The sequence below is a fragment of the Gobio gobio genome, assembly GCF_949357685.1.
Source record: "Gobio gobio genome assembly, chromosome: 10".
Lineage (NCBI taxonomy): Eukaryota > Metazoa > Chordata > Actinopteri > Cypriniformes > Gobionidae > Gobio > Gobio gobio.
In genome coordinates this window covers 21,693,450-21,706,669 of record NC_137116.1, presented here as the reverse complement: position 1 = coordinate 21,706,669, position 13,220 = coordinate 21,693,450, and positions in this window count along the sequence as shown.

Sequence of the window (13,220 nt, the reverse complement as noted above, 5' to 3'; positions counted from 1 at the left end):
CCTTCTGATGTCTCTTTAACCATACAATAGTCCAATTTTGACCTATTGAACATATTTCAGGCCAAAGAGGCTTTGATCTTGAATTTCCTATATAGACTAATTAAGGCCTTCTGATGTCTCGTCAACAATATAGTAGTCTATATATAACATACTGAACTATTTTCAGGCCAAAGAGTTCTCAATATTGAACTTCCTTTATAGACTAATTGAGGCCTTCCGATGTCTCATCAACCATACAATAGTCCAATTTTGACCTATTGAACATATTTCAGGCCAAAGAGGCTTTGATCTTGAATTTCCTATATAGACTAATTAAGGCCTTCTGATGTCTCGTCAAGAATATAGTAGTCCATTTTTGACATACTGAACTATTTTCAGGCCAAAGAGTTCTCAATTTTAACATTTGCATAATCATTGACTCCGTCTGATGTTACATCAGCGAGACCTGCATTCATATTTGACGTACTGAACATATTTCAGGTCAATGAGACCTCGATCTTGAACTTTCTATACATACTCATAGACTGCTTCGGCTGTTATATCAGCTAGACAGTAGTCCATATTTGACCTATTAAACATCTTTCAGGCCAAAGAGGCCTTGATCTTGAATTTCCTATATAAACTAATTGAGGCCTTCCGATGTCTCATCAACCATACTGTAGTCCAATTTTGACCTATTGAACAAAATTCAGGCCAAAGAGGCCTTAATCTTGAATTTCCCATATAGACTAATTGAGGCCCTCTGATGTCTCTTCAACCATGCAGAAGTCCAATTTTGACCTATTGAACATATTTCAGGCAACAGAGGGCCTTGATCTTGAACTTTCTATACATACTCATTGACTGCTTCTGATGTTACATCTTGCATACAGTAGTTCATATTTTGACCTATTGAACGTATTTCAGGCCAAAGAGGCTTTGATCTTGAATTTCCTATATAGACTAATTAAGGCCTTCTGATGTCTCGTCAACAATATAGTAGTCCATTTTTGACATAGAGAACTATATTCAGGCCAAAGAGTTCTCAATTTTAACATTTGCATAATCATTGACTCCCTCTGATCACATCAGCGAGACCTGCATTCATATTTGACGTACTGAACATATTTCAGGTCAATGAGACCTCGATCTTGAACTTTCTATACATACTCATAGACTGCTTCGGCTGTTATATCAGCTAGACAGTAGTCCATATTTGACCCATTAAACATCTTTCAGGCCAAAGAGGCCTTGATCTTGAATTTTTCTATATAGACTAATTGAGGCCTTCCGATGTCTCATCAACCATACTGAAGTCCAATTTTGACCTATTGAACATATTTCAGGCCAAAGAGGCCTTGATCTTGAACTTTCTATACATACTTATTGACTGCTTCTGAAGTTACATCATACATGTAGTAGTCCATATTTTGACCTATTGAACGTATTTCAGGCCAAAGAGGCTTTGAGCTTGAACTTTCTATACATACTCATAGACTGCTTCGGATGTTACATCATTTATACAGTAGTCCATATTTTGACCTATTGAACGTATTTCAGGCCAAAGAGGCTTTGATCTTGAATATCCTTTATAGACTAATTAAGGCCTTCTGATGTCTCGTCAACAATATAGTAGTCCATTTTTGACATACTGAACTATTTTCAGGCCAAAGAGTTCTCAATTTTAACATTTGCATGCTCATTGACTCCGTCTGATGTTACATCAGCGAGACCTGCATTCATATTTGACGTACTGAACATATTTCAGGTCAATGAGACCTCGATTTTAAACTTTCTATACATTCTCATAGACTGCTTCGGCTGTTATATAAGCTACACAGTAGTCCATATTTGACCTATTAAACATCTTTCAGGCCAAAGAGGCCTTGATCTTGAATTTCCTACATAGACTAATTGAGGCCTTCCAATATCTCATCAACCATACTGTAGTCCAATTTTGACCTATTGAACATATTTCAGGCCAAAGAGGCCTTGATCTTGAACTTTCTATACATACTCATTGACTGCTTCTGATATTACATCGTACATACAGTACTTCATATTTTGACCTATTGAACGTATTTCAGGCCAAAGAGGCTTTGAGCTTGAATTTCCTATGTAGACTAATTGAGGCCTTCTGATGTCTCTTCAACCATACAATAGTCAAATTTTGACCTATTGAACATATTTCAGGCCAAAGGGGCTTTGATCTTGAATTTCCTATATAGACTAATTAAGGCCTTCTGATGTCTCGTCAACAATATAGTAGTCTATATATAACATACTGAACTTTTTTTCTGGCCAAAGAGTTCTCAATATTGAACTTCCTTTATAGACTAATTGAGGCCTTCCGATGTCTCATCAACCATACAATAGTCCAATTTTGACCTATTGAACATATTTCAGGCCAAAGAGGCTTTAATCTCTAATTTCCTATATAGACTAATTAAGGCCTTCTGATGTCTCGTCAACAATATAGTAGTCCATATTTGACATACTTAACTTTTTTCAGGCCAAAGAGTTCTCAATCTTGAATTTCCCACATAGACTAACTGAGGCCTTCTGATGTCTCATCAACCATACAATATCCAATTTTGACCTATTGAACAGATTTCAGGCCAAAGAGGCCTTAATCTTGAATTTCCCATATAGACTAATTGAGGCCTTCTGATGTCTCGTCAACCATGCAGAAGTCCAATTTTGACCTATTGAACATATTTCAGGCCAAAGAGGCCTCGATCTTGAACTTTCTATACATACTCATTGACTGCCTCTGATGTTACAACGTGCATACAGTAGTTCATATTTTGACCTATTGAACGTATTTCAGGCCAAAGAGGCTTTGATCTTGAATTTCCTATGTAGACTAATTGAGGACTTCTGATGTCTCTTCAACCATACAACAGTCCAATTTTGACCTATAACATATTTCAGGCCAAAGAGGCTTTGATCTTGAATTTCCTATATAGACTAATTAAGGCCTTCTGATGTCTCGTCAACAATAAAGTAGTCTATATATAACATACTGAACTATTTTCAGGCCAAAGAGTTCTCAATCTTGAACTTCCTATATAGACTAATTGAGGCCTTCCGATGTCTCATCAACCATACAATAGTCCAATTTTGACCTATTGAACATATTTCAGGCCAAAGAGGCTTTGATCTTGAATTTCCTATATAGACTAATTAAGGCCTTCTGATGTCTCGTCAACAATATAGTAGTCCATTTTTGACATACTGAACTATATTCAGGCCAAAGAGTTCTCAATTTTAACATTTGCATAATCATTGACTCCCTCTGATCACATCAGCGAGACCTGCATTCATATTTGACGTACTGAACATATTTCAGGTCAATGAGACCTCGATCTTGAACTTTCTATACATACTCATAGACTGCTTCGGCTGTTATATCAGCTAGACAGTAGTCCATATTTGACCCATTAAACATCTTTCAGGCCAAAGAGGCCTTGATCTTGAATTTTTCTATATAGACTAATTGAGGCCTTCCGATGTCTCATCAACCATACTGAAGTCCAATTTTGACCTATTGAACATATTTCAGGCCAAAGAGGCCTTGATCTTGAACTTTCTATACATACTCATTGACTGCTTCTGAAGTTACATCATACATGTAGTAGTCCATATTTTGACCTATTGAACGTATTTCAGGCCAAAGAGGCTTTGAGCTTGTACTTTCTATACATACTCATAGACTGCTTCTGATGTTACATCATTTATACAGTAGTCCATATTTTGACCTATTGAACGTATTTCAGGCCAAAGAGGCTTTGATCTTGAATATCATTTATAGACTAATTAAGGCCTTCTGATGTCTCGTCAACAATATAGTAGTCCATTTTTGACATACTGAACTATTTTCAGGCCAAAGAGTTCTCAATTTTAACATTTGCATGCTCATTGACTCCGTCTGATGTTATATCAGCGAGACCTGCATTCATATTTGACGTACTGAACATATTTCAGGTCAATGAGACCTCGATTTTGAACTTTCTATACATTCTCATAGACTGCTTCGGCTGTTATATAAGCTAGACAGTAGTCCATATTTGACCTATTAAACATCTTTCAGGCCAAAGAGGCCTTGATCTTGAATTTCCTACATAGACTAATTGAGGCCTTCCGATATCTCATCAACCATACTGTAGTCCAATTTTGACCTATTGAACATATTTCAGGCCAAAGAGGCCTTGATCTTGAACTTTCTATACATACTCATTGACTGCTTCTGATGTTACATCGTGCATACAGTACTTCATATTTTGACCTATTGAACGTATTTCAGGCCAAAGAGGCTTTGAGCTTGAATTTCCTATGTAGACTAATTGAGGCCTTCTGATGTCTCTTCAACCATACAATAGTCCAATTTTGACCTATTGAACATATTTCAGGCCAAAGGGGCTTTGATCTTGAATTTCCTATATAGACTAATTAAGGCCTTCTGATGTCTCGTCAACAATATAGTAGTCTATATATAACATACTGAACTATTTTCAGGCCAAAGAGTTCTCAATATTGAACTTCCTTTATAGACTAATTGAGGCCTTCCGATGTCTCATCAACCATACAATAGTCCAATTTTGACCTATTGAACATATTTCAGGCCAAAGAGGCTTTAATCTCTAATTTCCTATATAGACTAATTAAGGCCTTCTGATGTCTCGTCAACAATATAGTAGTCCATATTTGACGTACTTAACTTTTTTCAGGCCAAAGAGTTCTCAATCTTGAATTTCCCACATAGACTAACTGAGGCCTTCTGATGTCTCATCAACCATACAATATCCAATTTTGACCTATTGAACAGATTTCAGGCCAAAGAGGCTTTAATCTTTAATTTCCCATATAGACTAATTGAGTCCTTCTGATGTCTCGTCAACCATGAAGAAGTCCAATTTTGACCTATTGAACATATTTCAGGCCAAAGAGGCCTTGATCTTGAACTTTCTATACATACTCATTGACTGCTTCTGATGTTACGTTGTGCATACAGTATTTCATATTTTGACCTATTGAACGTATTTCAGGCCAAAGAGGCTTTGATCTTGAATTTCCTATGTAGACTAATTGAGGCCTTCTGATGTCTCTTCATCCATACAATAGTCCAATTTTGACCTATTGAACATATTTCAGGCCAAAGAGGCTTTGATCTTGATTTTCCTCTATAGACTAATTAAGGCCTTCTGATGTCTTGTCAACAATATAGTAGTCCATATTTGACATACTTAACTTTTTTCAGGGCAAAGAGTTCTCAATATTGAATTTCTTATATACACTAATTGAGGCCTTCCGATGTCTCATCAACCATACAATAGTCCAATTTTGACCTATTGAACAAATTTCAGGCCAAAGAGGCCTTAATCTTGAATTTTCTATACATACTCTTAGACTGCTTCTGATGTTACATCATTCATACAGTAGTCCATATTTTGACCTATTGAACGTATTTCAGGCCAAAGAGTTCTCAATCTTGAATATCCTACATAGACTAATTGAGGCCTTCTGATGTCTCATCAACCATACAATAGTCCAATTTTGACCTATTGAACATATTTCAGGCCAAAGAGGCCTTAATCTTGAATTTCCCATATAGACTAATTGAGGCCTTCTGATGTCTCATCAACCATACTGAAGTCCAATTTTGACCTATTTAACATATTTCAGGCCAAAGAGGCCTAGATCTTGAACTTTCTATACATACTCATTGACTACTTCTGAAGTTACATCATACATACAGTAGTCCATATTTTGACCGATTGAACGTATTTCAGGCCAAAGAGGCGTTGATCTTGAATATCCTTTATAGACTAATTGAAGCTTTCTGAAGTTACATCATGCATTCAGTAGTCCATATTCTGACCTATTGAACGTATTTTAGGTCAAAGAAGCTTTGATCTTGAATTTCCTATATAGACTAATTGAGGCCTTCTGATGTCTCATCAACAATATAATAGTCCAATTTTTACCTGTTGAACATATTTCAGGCCAAAGAGGCTTTAATCTTGAATTTCCCATATAGACTATTTGAGGCCTTCTGATGTCTCATCAACCATACAATATCCAATTTTGACCTATTGAACATATTTCAGGCCAAATAGGCCTTGATCTTGAATATTCTATGTAGACTAAATAAGGCCTTCTGATGTCTCATCAACCATACAATAGTCCAATTTTGACCTATTGAACATATTTCAGGCCAAAGAGGCGTTGATCTTGAATATCCTTTTTAGACTAATTGAGGCTTTCTGAAGTTACATCATGCATTCAGTAGTCCATATTCTGACCTATTCAACATATTTCAGGCCAAAGAGGCTTTGATCTTGAATTTCCTATATAGACTAATTGAGGCCTTCTGATGTCTCGTCAACCATACAATAGTCCAATTTTGACCTGTTGAATATATTTCAGGCCAAAGAGGCTTTAATCTTGAATTTCCTATATAGACTAATTAAGGCCTTCTGATGTCTCTTCAACAATATCGTAGTCCATATTTGACATACTTTTTTCAGGCCAAAGAGTTCTCAATCTTGAATTTCCCATATAGACTAATTGAGGCCTTCTGATGTCTCATCAACCATACATTTTCCAATTTTGACCTATTGAACATATTTTAGGCCAAATAGGCCTTGATCTTGAATGTTCTATATAGACTAAATAAGGCCTTCTGATGTCTCATCAACCATACAATAGTCCAATTTTGACCTATTTAACAAATTTCAAGCCAAAGAGGCCTTAATCTTGAATTTCCCATATAGACTAATTGAGGCCTTCTGAGGTTTCGTCAACCATGCAGAAGTCCAATTGTGATCTATTGAACATATTTCAGGCCAAAGAGGCTTTGATCTTGATTTTCCTATATAGACTAATTAAGGCCTTCTGATGTCTCGTCAACAATATAGTAGTCCATATTTGACATACTTAACTTTTTTCAGGCCAAAGAGTTCTCAATCTGGAATTTCCCATATAGACTAATTGAGGCCTTCTGATGTCTCATCAACCATACAATATCCAATTTTGACCTATTGAACAGATTTCAGGCCAAAGAGGCCTTAATCTTGAATTTCCCATATAGACTAATTGAGGCCTTCTGATGTCTCGTCAACCATGCAGAAGTCCAATTTTGACCTATTGAATATATTTCAGGCCAAAGAGGCCTCGATCTTGAACTTTCTATACATATCCATTGACTGCCTCTGATGTTACAACGTGCATACAGTAGTTCATATTTTGACCTATTGAACGTATTTCAGGCCAAAGAGGCTTTGATCTTGAATTTCCTATGTAGACTAATTGAGGACTTCTGATGTCTCTTCAACCATACAATAGTCCAGTTTTTACCTATTGAACATATTTCAGGCCAAAGAGGCTTTGATATTGATTTTCTTATATAGACTAATTAAGTCCTTCTGATGTCTCGTCAACAATATACAGTAGTGTCTATATATAATATACTGAACTATTTTCAGGCCAATGAGTTCTCAATCTTGAATATCCTACATAGACTAATTGAGGCCTTCTGATGTCTCATCTACCATACAATAGTCCAATTTTGACCTATTGAACATATTTCAGGCCAAAGAGGCCTTAATCTTGAATTTCCCATATAGACTAATTGAGGCCTTCTGATGTCTCATCAACCATACTGAAGTCCAATTTTGACCTATTTAACATATTTCAGGCCAAAGAGGCCTAGATCTTGAACTTTCTATACATACTCATTGACTGCTTCTGAAGTTACATCATACATACAGTAGTCCATATTTTGACCGATTGAACGTATTTCAGGCCAAAGAGGCGTTGATCTTGAATATCCTTTGTAGACTAATTGAGGCTTTCTGAAGTTACATCATGCATTTCACGAGTTCACACTTACATCAAATTAAATAGAGTAAATATTATGCGTATTTGGCGTGCTGTCCGGGGGAGGGCTGTCGGAATTTTGCCCGAACCCAGAGTACCCCCCAAAATGCAAAAACAGAGGACAGCCACCAACCCCCCCCCCAAATACGCAGATAATTGGTAGGCTGGCGTTTTGATGAGCCTGGTTGCTTGGCCCGGAGGGCCTGTTGCTTCTGATGGGAGCTGCTCGTGGCATTGGGCAGACGAGCCCTACTGGCTGATGGCTGGAAGCAGCCTCAGTTTTGAACGACTGGTCAGGAAGGCTCTTGCAACATCCGATGGGAGGCCAATGCTCACTGTATCAGATGGAAAGCTTTAGCGGCCGATAAATGAAAACAGCATGGTTGGAACTACAGTTTGGGAAGGCTCTTGCAACATCCAATGGGAGGCCAATGCTCACTGTATCAGATGGAAGAACCCTACCGGCAGATAAAATAGGAGCAGCAAGGTTTGGAACAACTGGACGGGAAGGCTTTGCAACATCCAACGGGAGGCCAATGCTCACTGTGTCGGATGAAAAACCCTACCGGCCGATGATGAAAAGCAGTATAGCTTGGAACGACTAGTCGGGAAGGCTTTTACGACATCCAATGGGAGGCCAATGCTCACTGTATCAGATGAAAAAACCCTACCGGCCGAAAATGAGGAGCAGCATGGTTTGGAACGACTGGTCGGGAAGGCTTTAACAACATCCAATGGGAGGCCAATGCTCACTGTATCAGATGGAAAAACCCTACCGGCCGATAATGAGGAGCGGCAACTGGTCGGGAAGGCTTTTACAACATCCAATGGGAGGCCAATGCTCGCTGTATCAGATGGAAAAACCCTACCGGCCAATAAATGAGAAGCAGCATGGTCAGGAACTACCTGGCCGGGAGGACCCGTGTTGCCTCTGACGGGAGCTCATAGCACCTGGCGGAACGGGCCCTACTGGCTGGTAAGTGTGGAGCAGACAGAATTTGGGGTGACCGATCGGGAAGGCCTTTGCGTCATCCAATGGGAGGCCAATGCTCACTGTATTGGACGGGGAATAAAAGCCCTACCGGTCGAAAAAGAGGAGCACATGATTTATTCCGCCCAACCAGAGGGACACCCTACTGGCTGTAAACGGAGGGCGCGTTGTTTGAAACGGCCGGTCAGGAAGGCTCAGGCAGCATCTGGCGGGGAGATCAATACTCGTGACGACAGACAGGTGAGCCCTACTGACCGATAGACGGGGCGACGCAATTTAAAAAGAAACGACTGACAGAGGGGGCCCACCCAGCCTCCACCAGGAGCATTTTCTGGCTTCAGGGGAGTGGGTCCTATCGGCTGACGGCACGGTAAAGGAGAATTGGAACACCCGGCCAGGAAGCTCTCGCCGACATCAGATGGGAGATCAATACTCGCTGTATCAGATGGGTAAGCTTCGCTGGCGGACAGGTGGAGGGTAAAGCATGCAAGTTCGCCCAGGAGAGCTTTTGCAGCATCCGAAAGGAGATCAATACTCGCGGTTTCGGGTAGCCTCGCTGGACGGCGGAAAGCAAAATGGATAGACATAGACCTGGAGAGCTCTGTGGTGTCCGAAAGGAGATCAATACTCACGGTATCGGACAAGCAAGCCTCGTTGGATAGAAAGAGAAAAAGATTGATAGCGACTTGGAGGGCCCTCGCGGCATCCGATGGGAGAACAATTCTCAAGGCATCGAAAAGGCATCCTCGCTAGTCAGGGAAAGAAAAGATGGAAGCTGGCCTGGAAGGCTTCCACGGCATCCGACGGAAATCAGCTCAAGGTGTCGGATGAGTGGGCAACGCCAGATGAAAAATAGGGAAAAGGAAATAGCCACTATCCAGGAGAACTCTTGCAATGTTCGACAGGAGATCAAGACTCGCTGTATTGAACGGGTGAGCCTCGCTAGATGGAAAAAAGAGAAAGATAGGATAGAGTTTTTATAAGGGTTGTTAATTAATAAGGGTTTGGTGAGCTTTCTTGATGTGGTATCGGTCGGTCCTAATGTAGCTTTGAAAAGCGTGAGAAGACCATCTCCCGAGAGCTTGGATCTGCTGCTGGGAGAGTCCTTTTTGCGCTGCAGTTGTTGCTGCCCCAATGCGGAAGGAGTGGCTAGAAAAGTTTTGCGCTGAGATGCCTGTTTGCTGGAGAACAGATTTGAGCTGTTTTTGGAACCAGAATCGTGTGATGGGTTTGTTAGAGGAGTCTACAAAGAGGGGTTCGGACAGAGATTTAGCCCGAAATCTCCTCATTTGGAGGTATGCAAGAACAGTTTGAAATGGTTGAATTGGGGAGGAGATGTTGAAAATGTAGACTAAATGGCCTTTTTTACTTTGGTCTGTCTTGCTTCGCTTGATTAAGTATGATATGGTTTCATCGTCAAGTACTGATAAGTCTGAGACAGTGGGGTGGACTTTGTGGTCAAATTTGGAGGTGATTGCGATTTCTGAGCATCTAAGAAAGCCAAAGAAAGCCAAGATAAACATGGTATCTAGAGTGTGGGCTGTGTCAAGACCTAACAGTGATAGAAGTTTGCGCTTAGAATGGTGGGAGTCATCTAGAAAAGTAGATGAGACAAGAATTATCCTATCAATTTTCTCTTTTGGTAGTGAAGCTTGGAATTTTACTGAATCTAAATTAATACCGAGAAACTCAATCGACGTGGTGGGACCCATAGTTTTCTCCTGGGCGATGGGGATTCCAAGTTCTGAAAAAACGTTTTTAGCTAGTTTAGTAGTTTAATACTACAAGTTTACCATTTACATATTATTTTTGCTTTTTTAGTGTACTCTCAGTAAACTACTAGTTTAGTAGTTTAATAGTACAAGTTTACTAGTTATATATTATTTTTGCTTTTTTAGTGTCCTCTCAGTAAACTACAAGTTTAGTTTTATACTACAAGTATTTTTTAAGTGGACTTAACATCACAGTTTACTAATTATTTATTAGTTTTGCACTTTAAGTGCACTACGATGTTCCTATTTAGGTATTAATTATTATACTTTAAATATACCTTTAATTGCACTTAAAATTATAAGTAAGTTCTTATGTACACTATCAGTGGACTACACAAAAATTCACATACTCAGAATTATGAACATAAGTTATCTTTATAAATCAATATTTTCAAACAAATCTATTGTATTCCACATAAACTTAAAATAACAATGACACTCACATTTATACTCCAGTTCAAAACAAAACAGTAAACACAATGTTTAAAGTAAGGTCATACAAGATATCAGTTCCTAAAGAAACCACAAATCAAAACAATAATTATTCAAATATATGACAACAAAAATATTCTATTCAAATGGGCTTCTTTGCAGTAGCTTGCTTGATGTAGTTCCCTTTCAGTCGGTCACGTTCGACGTACGTCGGAACTGACCGACGAATTGGGATCTGATCTCAGAGACCAATCTACTTCGAGTGTATTAAAAACGAGCCAATGGAGATTGGCATGCGATCCACGCATTCCACGCACCGCCCCGCAGCGCGGGTATAAATAAGGAAGTGGAATGCTTGATCATTGCCTTTTTTTTTCGGAGCCGAACAGCGTCATTGCTGTGTCTACGAAGAGTGTTATTCGAGTCTCGTGAGAAGGATTGCTGTTCCAGTGCGGGTGTGACGGCGCTTTTCAGCGGGTGGCCGCTTCAGAGGAGATAAAGAGCTGGTTTTGTTGGTTGGCTGGGCGTTTCCATTTCTGAGTGCTCACGCAGGCTTGCACTATCTGAACTGCGTGAGCCGCGGTCATCTCCCTGAGTGCTTCAGCACTGAAAGAGCGGTTTTCCTTTTCTAAAAGAGCAACACGGTTTGACCCTGCGTCTTTTTCAAGATGTCATTCAAACCGTGTGTTTCTGGATGCGGTTGTTTCCTGTCCTCATTTGACGGCCACGATCTCTCTCACATATAAACATATGTGATTGCGTTCGTGGGTGATCCATGCTCTCTCAGGAGAGCATGGTCACGTCGGCGCGTTGTTCGTCTCACCTTTCTCGTAAGGGCTCGAGCGTTCAGCGCGCCGTGTGCCGTCGAGCGCCGGCTGACAGCGGGGGTTGCCACGGCAACCCAGCGCGTCACTCGGCACTCTCTAGATGCGCGGTCCAGACTATGAAACCTCAAATGGGGTTGAGTCCCTTTCCTTATTCCCTGATCTAGTTTCTTTTCTGGTGCATCAGAAAAGGACTACTTTAGCTAATAAGCTTTGGTGGACCTGAGGATTACAGTGGGGCATCCCCGCCGGGTACATCTCTTCGGGCCCCCACTCCTCTATCGCATCATGAGCATGCTGAGACTTTGTTCGTGGGTGGTTCATGTTCTCTCATGAGAACATGACCACGTCGGTGCGGTGTTCGTCTTGCCTTTTCATAGGGCTTGAGCGTTCAGCGCACCGTGTGCCGTCGAGTTTGACGGCCACGTTCACTGTTTCACATGCCTGCTGGTAGCTTACAGATGGGATTGCTGGTCCTTTTAAAACAAGGAGACCTAATGTTTCATTTGTGGCTCTGGCAGAGGACAGATGTCAATTGCAGCATCGGAGAGAGGGCTGTTATGCACTGGAAATGATGAGGCTGAGTTTCCCACTATAATGGTGTGTGCTTTTGCTGAATCAGATTCAGAGTTGGCAGCCATGCTTTCCCGGGTGGCTGAGGCGTAGTGCAACGCTTAAATCGCCTTGCCTACCCCCGTGCCTTTTTTCCCGGATGGGCATTGGAAAAATTAGCAGTATGGAACTATTTGGTGTCAAAATATGGAACACCAAAAGGGCCGAAATCTGTATAAATTTTTCCCTCTCTCACTACCCTCTGTCCTGCATGTACGAGGGTAGTCCCGACCCAGGGGTTATGCAGGAACTGCGTGCGGAGGTGGACCTCGCTCTCTGGGCGACGGAAGTCACTGCACGCTCCCTGGGTCAGGCGATGTCCACACTAGTGGTCCAGGAACCTGGGGCTAAACCTGGCAGATATGCGTGAGTCCGACTAAGTTCGGTTCCTTAACGCCCCTGTCTGTCAGGCTGGCCTCTTCGGCGACGCCGTCGAGTACTTTGCCCAGCAGTTCTCGATGGCCTAGAAGCAGACAGAGGTGGTTTAAAAAAAAAAATCCTAATTCGCAGCACCTCTGCCTGCTTGTCGCCGAGGGCGCCCCCCCTGCGTCCGCCTCTGCCCCTGCGAAACCCAGGCAGCAGCCTCCATCTGGGAGGCAGGGTGCCGGACGTAAGGGAGGCGCCCAACCCACTCAGGGCTTGCTAGTCTACAAGCAAGCGTAAGGGCAAGCGGCCCTGAGATGGGCAGCCCAGGGAGAACAGGAGCTGCTCCGAGGGAGTTGGTGTCCG